At 39.4% G+C, this 12,301-nt stretch overlaps 1 long non-coding RNA gene across 1 annotated transcript; it reads right to left on the bottom strand.

The window, feature by feature from the left end:
* Positions 1–10,358: 10,358 nt before the first annotated feature.
* Positions 10,359–12,051, bottom strand: LOC148187393 (uncharacterized). The gene is made up of 3 exons (XR_015778696.1): positions 11,797–12,051; positions 11,504–11,717; positions 10,359–11,415 (listed from the first exon to the last, which is right to left on the bottom strand). It is a non-coding gene; the product is annotated as an uncharacterized LOC148187393 (long non-coding RNA).
* Positions 12,052–12,301: the final 250 nt, after the last annotated feature.

The raw sequence follows: 12,301 nt of genomic DNA on the forward strand, positions 1-12,301 counted from the left end.
CTGGTTAGAGTTTTGTGGTCAAAGGTCAAGGTGACTATGACCTCATCAGTCCACCTTGAGGGGAGTTCTTCAAATTTGGCACAAATGTGCACTTGGACTTCAGTATGAACTGATAAGAATTTGGTGGTTGAAGTTTAAATTCACTGTGACATCATTATGTTCTGCAAAAATACTTTTCTGGCTGTCAGCATCATTTCTCAGGAACAGAAGGGTAGACATTTGGTCAGATACTGAATTGGTGACGCTAATATGTAAACCGTACTGATTGTAGAGATTTTATGTGCTGCAGGGAGGAAGATGTGTGTGATTCTTCATCCATATTGTGAGTGCATCTTGATGGGTTTTTGGAGGCATATAACCGAAAAGCGGCAATTCGTAGCGGATCTGATCTGTGTGGGAAATAAAGTGTGGGTGAAAATGAGCTTAAGCTGATGTACTATCAGGTATTTTTCTTTAAAAATTTGAAATAAAAACCCGTCACTACTGCTCATATTGGTTAAAGAAGCTCTGACCTTCATAGCTCCAGCGCTTCTGTTACAGAGGCTGATGAACTGAAATCTCAATGAACGCCAGAAACACTGAAGAATAACCATCCTGATGAAGGTCTCCGCAGTAAAACGTTCCTGATATCGATGCTACAGCTGTACTGTACTCAGCAGACAGTTTACAGCAGCTTTTTCCCTCTACGGTCTCCTCCTACGCACCTGTTGCCGTGTCCTCAGGTGTGCTAATGCTCTGCTGCTTTGTAGACCAAATGCCAAAAACTGTAGGGCGTTATATTATTGGACAGTCTTCCTAAATCTGAGACAGATAGTAACTGTAGTCGTTTCATATCTGTTTGTGGTTATATTGTGTCTTTTTGCAGTTGTTTTGGCTTCTCTCTATGGTTGTTTTGTATCTATTTGTGGTCTTAGCTGGTTAGCTGTCTTTTTTTTGGTCATTTTCTGTCTTTGTGGTTTTTCTGAACAGACTGTTTGTGGTCATTTTGAGTGTTTGCTATCATTTTTGTTGTTTTATGTCTTTTTGTGGTTATTTTGCATGTCTTTTTTCGTCTTTTTGTGTTTCTATGCTGTCATTTTATGTCTTTTTATGGAAATTTTGATGAGATTGTAGTTTTTTTTTATAAATGTTAACAGTCACTTCAAACAGAGACTCTGTACATGGTCCCTGTGATGCCTTGGGTCCCTCTGGCCCGTGCCTAGTATTCCCTTTCAGTGATCCTTCGATGATCACACAGCAAGACATAAGCATGTCGCCGCTCATCCTCTGTGATGTTTCTGCATGTGGAAATGCGTCTGTAAAGATTTCCCAACATCAAATGGCCTGCATGTTCAATGCTTTAGCCTTTTGAGGATTCAAATCCTCATTCCATGTACATCATTTAAATGCAGCTCATATAGCTGTGTTAAAACATACGCCATTAGCTTCCAGCCTCCTCAATTATGCCCAGTTATCATTATTAAAAGATTCTTTCAAACATCTTTTGTAGCCTCTAATGGAAGAAAGTACCTCTAATGCATTGCAGCACATCTCTCAATCAGCTGTTAGGAAAGCATCTAATTTTCTTAGATGCCTCTCATTCTCTTGCTGGCCTTTAATGCGAGAACACAAATACTAGTTTTGTTAAGTTGCTAAGATGAGCCAAATACGGCAGATTGTATTCTGAAAATTAGCCCCGGAGGTTGTGCTTTTGTGCTCTAAAAGCTCTTTTATAATTGCGTAACTTTTTACTTTTTTGTGACAATACTGCTTTCATGAAAAGTGACATTATGAAATAAATGTTCACATGAAATAAAAGCATCATCAGGTGAAATTACATTATGAAATGAAACAGAAAAAATACCTCCAATAAAACTTGGTATGAAAATGAAAAATTTGTTTTAATAATTCAGTCAATTGACAGATTTAGTCAGTTTCTATGTACTGTTATGTATTTTATATTTAACATTGCCGTTCCATACTGTTGCACCAGACAACAACAGACTTTGTTTTTATTTTGATGTTATCAAGGCAAATAAATTAAACCAAAATATGTTTTTTATGTCTAAAAAGTAAAAACCCAATCACAAAAAAGTTTGGACGCTGTCGAAAAGTGAATAACTAGAATTACCATCCCGCTGTTGCCTCCACACACCGCTCAAGTTTCTCTTACAGTTTACAGGGTCTAGTTTTTGTATGAAGCATTTTAAAGCTTTGGCCCAAAGCATGTTTTGTGAGGTCACATCGACCTTTGACCTTTGAACAACTAAATTGTAATGAGTTTATTCCTCAGCCCAAGTGGACGTTTGTGCCAAATTTGAAGATATTCCTTTAAGGTGTTTCAGAGATATGAGAGTGAGACGTATGCAAGGTCACAGAGACCTTTGACCTTTGACCACCAAAATATAGTCAGTTCATTGCTGAGTCCAAGTAAATGTTTGTGCCAAATTTGAATTTTAAGACATTTTAGAATTTCAGGATATTTCTTGGATTTTAGGATATTTCTAGGATTAAAGGACATTTTTAAGATATAAGAACATTTTAGAACTTTTATAGGATTGTAGGATGTTTCTCGGATTTTAGGATGCTCTAGGATTATTGGACATTTCGAGGATTTTAGGATTTTTCAAGGATGTTAGGATGTTTCTAGGATGAAATGGTTGGGGGGCAACCCGGCACCCTGTCAGGGGCCAGATTTGGCCTGGGGGCCTTAAGTTGAATATCATTACCTTATAGTTTTATAAGTATTCAACAGAGCAAAATGTATCCATTTCCAAAAACCTCATCCCCTCCCAAAAATTAGCATTTCTTTCTAGTTTCTCAGGAGTTCTCACAGCTTCTCACAAGTTTTCCGAAAGATTCAAAAGAGTCCCCCTGAGGATTAATCAGAAGTGCAGAGTAGTTCAGTAAGCGTGCTGTAAAAACTCTGGACTTCCAAAGTGGGTTCATCTGCATGTTTTATGAAAGCAGCCCAAAGCTAATTGCATGTCCTGTTGCTATCTTCCTCCCTGTGAGCGAAGAGGGGAATTTTTGTGGGATTTTTGACCTTTAATGACTTCAGCGTGCCCCGAGCTCCGTTCGTGATTACAGAGAGCTAGTTATCCTTGAATCTTGGGTGTTAAATCTCTTTTCTCCAGTGCCCCATGTTGTTGTGTTTTCCGGCAAAGGATTTTATCGTAGGGGAGCAGGATGATGGATTCGGTCTATTCCCAGGATCCCCTGCCCAGGGAACGTATCATCAGTGTCAGGCTTTGATAGCGACTCAAGGTGATGGGTGTCAAGGGCTAAAGCGGCAGCAGGGGGAGGAAGGAAGGTGTGGGATCAGAGCAGTAATGGTGTCCTCATCATGACGGAGTCTGCCTGTGGCTCAGCATGGCCTCTGTCTGCGGCCGGACGTCGCTTACCTGAGGACTCTGCGCTTTTCAAAGAGAAGGTGTCATTTTTCATACGATTTTGTGTCTGATACAATTAAACAACCAATTTGACACTTTCATCAGACAGACGCACAACATGAAGTTTAGTGTCTTTCCCAAGGACACTTTGACGGAGTACATGGCTGCTGATGGATGCAACACTGTCTGTAACAGACTGAGCTGAACCTCGGGCCGATCTCATATACTGTAGGACAGACAGGTCCTCTGCTTCATTGTTTCATTATTGTACAGCTACAGTTTATTATTATCTCAGTAGTTTAATATCCTCCGTGCAGATATGCTGAGCGCTACAAAAACACAAGCTCTCTAATAATAATCTGCACCCAGCACTGGTGTTGATTTTGTAGAATAAAAAAAGAAAGAAAAAGAAGTTAAACTGAAAAGAAAATAGCCATTAGAAGAAGTAGTATGTCACAATTTAAATTAAATGAGAACAACACATGGATCCATGGTGATAGCTGATGCCTTAACGACATAAAAATGAAAATCCCATAACTTAAAAGTTTAGTTAGGGCTGCTTGATTATGGCAGTGAAAAAAAAAAATCAGTGAAATCACGATTATTTAACAATTATATGTGATCTTAACAAAACATTTGATGGCACGAGTGCTTTCAGGTAAAATTAGTGTTTCTGGTGGACGGAGGCAGCAGCAAAATGTATTTTATATAAAAACAGGACCACCAAGGTAAAGGAAGGTTAAGACAGCTTTACCTTGCTGTCACACGGCCCTTTAAAACAGGCACAAAATCATTTTGTCTTGTTTATCATGATTTAGGGAAGCCAAAATCGTGATCAAAAAAAAAATCCAGTGAATCCCCGAGCCCTAATTTCAATGACAAAAGCTGAACTAAAAAGACCCTACTTTTCCTTAAAACTAACTAAAACTGAAATGACTACAATGTGGCTAAAATTAAGCTGCTGCAAGTGAATGTAAACTTTTAGACTCAGAATGATGAACGGTTAAGTTTCATTTTCACCAAGTCAAGTGTTCTGCTGCTCCGTCTGTGCCCAGAGCTGCTCTGTGCTCCAGGATTGTGTGGTGCAATGAATAACTGTATGGTTAGTGTCAATCCTGATGAACAGTCCAGCTCTAAAAATATAAAACGTATTAGTTATGTTGGATGTCTTGATGGTCATGGGCTGCCACAAATAAGTGAACGTGTGGGAAACACTGGTCGACCTGTCAGCGCACATTCAACCCGCTTTTGACCCAATCGGAGAATCCAGTCTGCAGAGCAGTTTTTAGACTTCATTTATAAACCAGAGAATTTTAAGAGTTTCTCTCTCTCTTAACACTTGTGTGCTGAACATGTGGCCTGTATCCCAGTAGGAAAGTGAAAATACTGTTTTTGAAACCCCTCCAACACACAATTTAAATAGCCTCAAACTACAGTGAACTTAGTTCATACTGTTATTCTCTTGTGGCCTGTGCTACAAAACTTTCAATCGCTGTAGCACCAGTACTATGAGTAAAAAAGTTAACCCACAACCCTGTATAACCCTTTTCATAATATGTTGAGAAATGACTAATAAGTTCACAATAAAAATGAAAAAAAGAAACTTCCAACGCAAATGAAAAAGTTAGCCGCACAAGTGCAACCAGTGTAAAAAGTTGGTATGGGGCCCTGTGGATGCATATCACTGAAACAGATTTGGGTAACTGTAACTGTTCTTTGTGTCCAAACTGATTGTGCAGAAAACCCCCCTTAATGTGATTCGAGTGTAAGTGACGAGGGACAAATCTACTGACCTTGTTTTATGCAGAAACGCGTTCCTAAGTGAAGTAAAAGCTAATACAAAGCTTCAGCAGTCCGATTTATTTGAATCAATCATCTTCAGAAGTTATCCTTTTTTGCACTTAATTCCCTCTTTGTATGATGTTTCCTCCACCGGCTCAGTGAGGAAACTCTGTCTGCGGAAACAAAGAGAGAATTTTAGACTAAAACGAGTGTTACTTTGTGAGATACCCATTTGATTTGAATGACTCAGACTGCTAGAGCCTCACATGAACTCCAGCTCTACTTAATGATGTATTTTTTGCACAGAGCGAGGACGGTGGATTCTGTCCCCCGTCTTTAATTGGAATTGTGTTAAGAAGGGATAGTTTTGCGGGCAGTGTGGACAGGAAGAATGATTATGGCCACTGAAAACTGTTTCGAAAGCTTCAGAGCGGATGCTAAATGGACCTTATAGTGAGATTGTTTTCTGCCAAATTTATAGTTTTCTCAATAGATTTATCGTCTTTCTGCCACAGTTTCTTTTCCCTTATTTGTGCATCTGTGAAAAGTTGACTCTATTATAGACAGAAGTTTTGTTTTTAAAATAAAAATGACAGTTTATTTGAAAAGAGACTAAACAGAGAAAGTTCAAAAAGTTGGCCGATGACGTCCAGAGAATAAACTAATCAGCTCTTATTTAATTTGTAATTAAGTCTAAAGAACAGCTTTTGTTAAAAACAGATGTTCAGAAGATTTAACGAGTTCAACAACATCAGGACAAATATGGAGAGAGAAGGAGCATGAGTAGGTCACTGATAACAACATGGCTCATTACCCTTCAGGATCTGTTTCCGTTTGTCTTTCAACTGGTCCCAATAATTAACATTGTTTTGCATTAGCGAGGAACTCCATATGGGATCGTTTGTCCAAAGGAGGGTTTGAAAAATGGCCAAAAACCCCAAAAACGTCTTTTTATTTCTTTGGATGTGGCTTGATTTAATCCTTTTCTGGAGCTAAACTGTTTCGTTTATGGATTATTTTATTTTTTTTCTCAGCCATTAGAAATATTAGGGAACTATGATTTTTGTTATGGGAAAAACACAGACAAAATGGCAGAATGTGATAAATAAAGATTGAATCGGCTGTAAAAAGCAGAAAATCGTGGAATTTGCCAAAATGTGGGTGCAGTTTACAAAAATGTTGGTGCCCAAGCCGAATAGAGTTTCTTATGGTCATGAATTTCTGTCCTTCAGTCTCCAAATTGTCCAAATTGACTTGACTATACCTGATAATCTCTGTAAGCTTTACCGATGATGGGTCTTGCTTCTTCCGCATACATTTGCTTGGCTGCTGGCACAGAGGAAATGTGGGGTCGCCACAGAGACTTTGCTCTGATCTGCGTGTGTCTGCAGGGTTTCCCACACATTCATTTGTTTGTGGCGGCCTGCCACGATTAAAACATCTACTGCCATGAATTGTTTTATTTATTTATTTTTTTAAAAATACTACATATTGATTTTATATTTTTGGAGCTGGACGATTCATGAGGAGCACTGTTGGAATATGTATTGCCACCCATTCGGTTATGCATTGCACCACACTCCTGGAGCACAGAGAGTACTCTGGGCACAGACAGAGCAGCAGAACGCCAGGTGCAGTGAAAGTGAAATTTTATCAAATATTGTGCTGGGTCTAACAGTTTGCTTTCACTCGCCACTACAGCAGCTATTCCTCTCATCCATTGAGCAGATCTGATCAGCTCTGATCTGATTGACTGATCAATTATCCATCCTGTAATTCAAATTCCAGAAAATGCTGTGGAGATAAAAAAAAAAGAAAATAAGAGTTCTGCCTGCGTTGCATTTATGGGCCCGCAAAAATGTCTGAATTTAGAGAGGGTATATAAAAGTGATAAAAAAGTTGACACACACAAAAAGAAAAGAAAGGGAAGTTTACTTTTTTCATTGACCACATGAATAGACACTTTCTTATGAAAACATGTTCTTAAATCCTAAAACACAGAATTCAGAAAAATTTAAAGAGATAACACGTAATCTTGGGAAAAAAATTAAAATGTATTTCACAGGGCCCTAAAATAGAAATGTTCCAAAAGTGACGGCAAAGGCTGACAGTCACTGATATTGCAGGTTTCTGTACGAGTTTCAGTGTCTTGGACACATTTCAGTGAGCAAATGATAAACAGCCTTTTTCATCTAACCAGAATTATAGAGTTATATGGGTTTCAGCTGACAAAAGCAGTATTCAAATGCATTGTCTCCTATTGTGATTTGGAGCGGATATGCTACTTCTCTAAGAGATTTGCAAGAATCACTGTCCATTGTGATGCCAGCTTGTTTCCATCAATCTTTATCAGGCTTACAGCTACTATAAATACTGCTAGCCTTAAATAGCAATTTGCCAGTTTGATCAGTTAAGAGCTTTTGACAGCAGTGTCATTGAGCAACTTTAGCGAGATGCGGCGGGGATCACTCGGTTGCCCTCATTGATACTGTACTCTGTTGGTGGGATTAGCTTCAAATCCTCTCCCTCTCTAAAATCCTCTGTAGGGAGCGCAGTCATTGAACCTGCTGTAACGGAGCCCTTTTCTATTTTTATTCCTTTTGCTCTTAGTCAGCCTTGGTGCGAAACATCAAAGCACATTTTTAGTTCAGTAAAAGGAAAACCAAACCTCTCATTTATAACTGGTTCACTGCTGAATTAATTATTCATTCAGATTACTGTTCACCAACAACAGGAAGATAGGACGAGACACACAAACACGGACACAAATTCTCTCAAAGTGCTTCAGAAAAGTGAAGGGCAGATAATGAGAGCGTGTTTTCAGTCCGCTTAAAAGCTCTCACCTTCCAAAAAAAAAAAATGCCTGAAACAGCACAATGTAGAGGTTTACCGCGTAGTCCAACTCCAAGGTGTTTTTAAGCAGATTAGTGCGTGTTTTGAAGCAGATAAGAATACAGATTACCAGACTTCTCTGCAGCGGAGGAAAGAGTTCAAGCCTGTAGTGTCTCTGACGCATAATTGGGCTCCTGGCAAGACAAACAGCATCACACATAATCGCAATCAATGAGGTACAGATATGCAAAGCACATTTAAATAAAACAATGCAAAGTGCTGCAGATGGAGTTAATGGCGTCGTCTATCAGGGACATTTAAACAGGATTAATGCATATAATATGGATGAGTCATCCAGGTCATGAATGGGCATGGTCGCGAATTTTAACTGCGAGTTTGTCAGTCAGAGACGATGAAAATCCTATTTTTTTACACCATTAATGTTTGAAATTACTTTGGCTTTTGCCTGAACGAGCAATTAAATCAAGTTTTGGCATGCATGTGCTTTCATGTTTCGATTTAAAGCAGACTGTCGTCAGGCTGGAAACTGTACCTGCCACTTTTGACGTTGGCATCACACTAGCTGCGTTTCCATGTGACAGTAATGGTGCCTGTTGCCTGCTACTCTTTGGCTAACTGGTTCAAAACTGAATGGATTGTCTGGCCAGCGTGGATTTTTCTCTTTTAAGATTTAAACTGCACTGATGCATATGGAAAGAAAGACAGAGGGACATAACAAGCAGAAAAAAAGTGCATTAATAAACTAAGCTTGGGCCATATATACCTTCCTGAAATTTGACCGGGGTATGCAATCTGTGACCATAAAATTGTATGCTACTTACTTTCCCACAAAATACTAAAACAAAGTAGTATTCTCACACCTATTTCCCTTATTAAACAGAGAAATACAACTGCACACCTTTCGAATTCAAGTTTCTCTGGATCACAGAGGACTGACGAGGCTTAATTGCCTTCTTAACTCTTCATAAAACGCACTTTATTTTAACTCGACAGAAACTAAATAAAACTCACCCTGTAATCTCGTGCTAGTATCTAGTTAGTAAGTCCACTGTTCCAGCGATCACCAGCTCTGGTTTTGTTGAAATAAATCCGTAATTCACCAAGTTAGACAAAAGATATTCGGTCATATGCGTCCCAGACTACCTCGGCAAGTGGTTTGAGTGATCGGATTGGAAATTCATGTCAGTGGCCGTTTATTTTTAGCGCTTTCCAATTATTATCAGATCACCTGAGATGCATGTTGATGTCAGGTCTAAACTTTTTCAAAAGAGAACCAAGATGTGATACATTCCCTTTTTTCTTTGCATCTTTCCTGAAAAAAAGCAACCAGCAAGATAATGATTACTAAAACTTTACTTTTAGTTGTTAAATATTCAGGCGGGTCTGTGTTTTAGCAGTGAATTATGTGGAAGTGATAACGGGACGAGTCCTGTGACAGCTGTCTCATACTGTGTGTCTCATGTTCAGTGGACGAGGTGTCTCAGAACAGTGAGAATCTAAGAGTGAAATAAGAGGTCCAGCACCAAACATGCAGCTCTCCACGCTGTAGCAGTAGCATGTTTTAGCTGGAATAATGTGCTGGTTGGAATAAATGTTTCTAAATGAGGTATTAAGAGGCTCTCCTTATTCAAACACATGGAGGTTTTAACAGCAGCGCTCTGGAGGTGGTTGCTGGCTACTTTTCCCAGCTATATTTAGAGTGAAGAAATTACAGTAGTTCAATATTTCTGTTTACATAACTCCAGTTCACCTACTCATGATATTATTCCAGTCAGTGCCAACTATTCATTTTCTCTCCTCACACACACACACACACACACACACACACACACACACACACACACACACACACACACACACACACACACACACATTCCTTATTCAGAGGCTTTTTAAGTGAATGGAAAATGTTGCATCCTGGAGTCAAACAGTCACGTCAGTCTCCTCATAATTCACATAAAAATAATAGCACTGTGAGACGCCATGAATAATTCAAACACATATATGTAAAACATGGAAAATAAATATTACAGCTGTGTGGGAAGACCTCTGTTGGATATCAGTCTCACACACTGCCGCAGTTATCACCACATGCAAATATGCAAATGAAACGTAAACAAGTGAGACACAAGAAAATAGATGAAACTTGCGTCTTATTACACATCGTGTCTGCAGCACAGCGCCCCCTGCAGAGCAGCGTCATATTACTGTCAGACTCCACAGAGGCCAACACAGATTAAGAATACAGAGGTCGAAAAGTCAGCACACTGTGGATGCTCCCCTGTGCTGTAGTCCATCCACACACACACACACACACACACACACACACACACACACACACACACACACACACACACACACGCCTACTGCCTGGTGTACAAAATAGGGCTGCACAATATGTTGTTTATTTTTTACCTGTGCAGTATATTTATAATGAACGACAGTGATATTGATTTTATTTGATTTAGGTCAAACATTAAACAGAAAATAGAGAAGTGATCATACAAAAAAGCAAACAGACAAAAAAAGTAATATTTACAGATAATGAAAAACATAAATTAAAAGAAATGGTCAAACATGATAACTTAGTTTACACTTTTAAAGAGTTCAGAATAATGTTCAATATGTCCAATAAATGAATGCTGGAAATAATTTTTTATTCAACAAGCAATTTGTCGTGTATATACTATCATTTTGAAAGATGCTTAAAACTAAGTGTGCTTTCATATCTTAAACATGTTTTTCCTGTCATCATGCAGCCCTGGAACAAACGCTGTGCATTACTTTTCAATTGTTTTTATTGTTAAACATATCGGGAGTCAGCTGTAAACCACTTTGAATGCACCAAGCTGCATGAAAGGTGCTTTGCAAATGAAGTTTGATTTAAAAAAAATAAATTAAAAAATAAGAGCACTCATTTAAAACCAGGAACTGAGAAACACCAGAGGCAGGATAAACCTGTATGTGGAAAAAGCGTTAATAATAAAAAATGAAAATAAAATAAATAAATTAATATACAAATTAATTACTCTTAATAGTACATAAAATGTACAGCACAAAATATACTAATAGATAAATAGGTTAGAAATAATAAAATGATATACCAGCAAACAGAAACAGTAAAACAGACTAAAACTTGTAAAGAAAAAGTAAATTAAAAATAGGTAGAGTTCAGTTTTGGCCACTAGGTGGCTGCAGAACAGGTTTCATATCCAGTATTTGCACATTATCATCTTTTAGCAAACAGCAGCCGCTGTACACATGCAGCAACATTAGCATTCAGTTGTCGAATAAGTTGAATTTTTACTTGCCTTTTAGCTCTGATTTGCTCCTCACCAACATCCACCACATCCCTCAGCTCCAGGGCTCTGACGTGCTCTCATTCATCTTGTTTGATTCTCTGTACTCTCTATCATGGATAAAAGCACTTTTTCACTGGCCTCACACAATGCATGGATTAGAAAAAAGGAGAAATGGGAGTGCACTTGTGTAATTACCAGAACACACCGGCTGAATGTATCTTCAGGAGCAGGAGTTTCTCAGCAGGAGGTCTCTCTGCTGCCCGAGTGTTTAACTGCCTTTTTGTGTAAAGCAGCTGAAGGCCCTGCACAGGCACATGGCACCGGCCCAGTTCTCCTGGTTCTACATACCTATCTGCAAAGACCTGTAACACCCGCCAGCTTCCAGCTCACAGAAAGCCTCCTGCTGCAGCTGAGAATGAAATAAACATGTTGTGGTTATTATTCTGCCTCCTGGCAGCCTGTTGGCCACATTACACAACACTACATACCTGCGCAAACAGGCCGCAGACGAGCACAGATGTGTGGCATTCAAAGAGGTGCGAGGGAGGCAAACAGACGCCTTCTGTTTTCAAATATGGCAGAGCAGGTGTTTCTGCCCTGCCCGAAGACGCCATTGCGTTCAGACGCACCTCGACCCCGCTGCAGTTTGCATCTTCTCAGCTGTTAGCGATCGCGTCTCTGCCTGACAGACAGGCGTCTAATGTGAGGACTGGACTGCTTCCATCTCTGGCTCACTGTGTCCTCCGCTGTCTGTCCGCCTCAGTCTGTCCCGGCTTTGATCATCTTCGGCTTTGGAGTGAGTCAGACATGAACACGCACCAACGCACAACCCACACAGATCCTGCACACACACTCACAATATGCACACACACATGTTTGAAGCTTAGAGTCTTGTGTTAATGCGTCTTTGCCTCAGTGCTCTGCCTCCGAACATGCAACTCTCCACACTTGTCACCTGAATCCAGGTGGGCAGGGATGTACATATTCCCATCT

Source organism: Plectropomus leopardus, chromosome 14 (assembly GCF_026936395.1).
Source record: "Plectropomus leopardus strain MGB_pleo_1.0 chromosome 14, ASM2693639v1, whole genome shotgun sequence".
NCBI classification, from domain to species: domain Eukaryota; kingdom Metazoa; phylum Chordata; class Actinopteri; order Perciformes; family Serranidae; genus Plectropomus; species Plectropomus leopardus.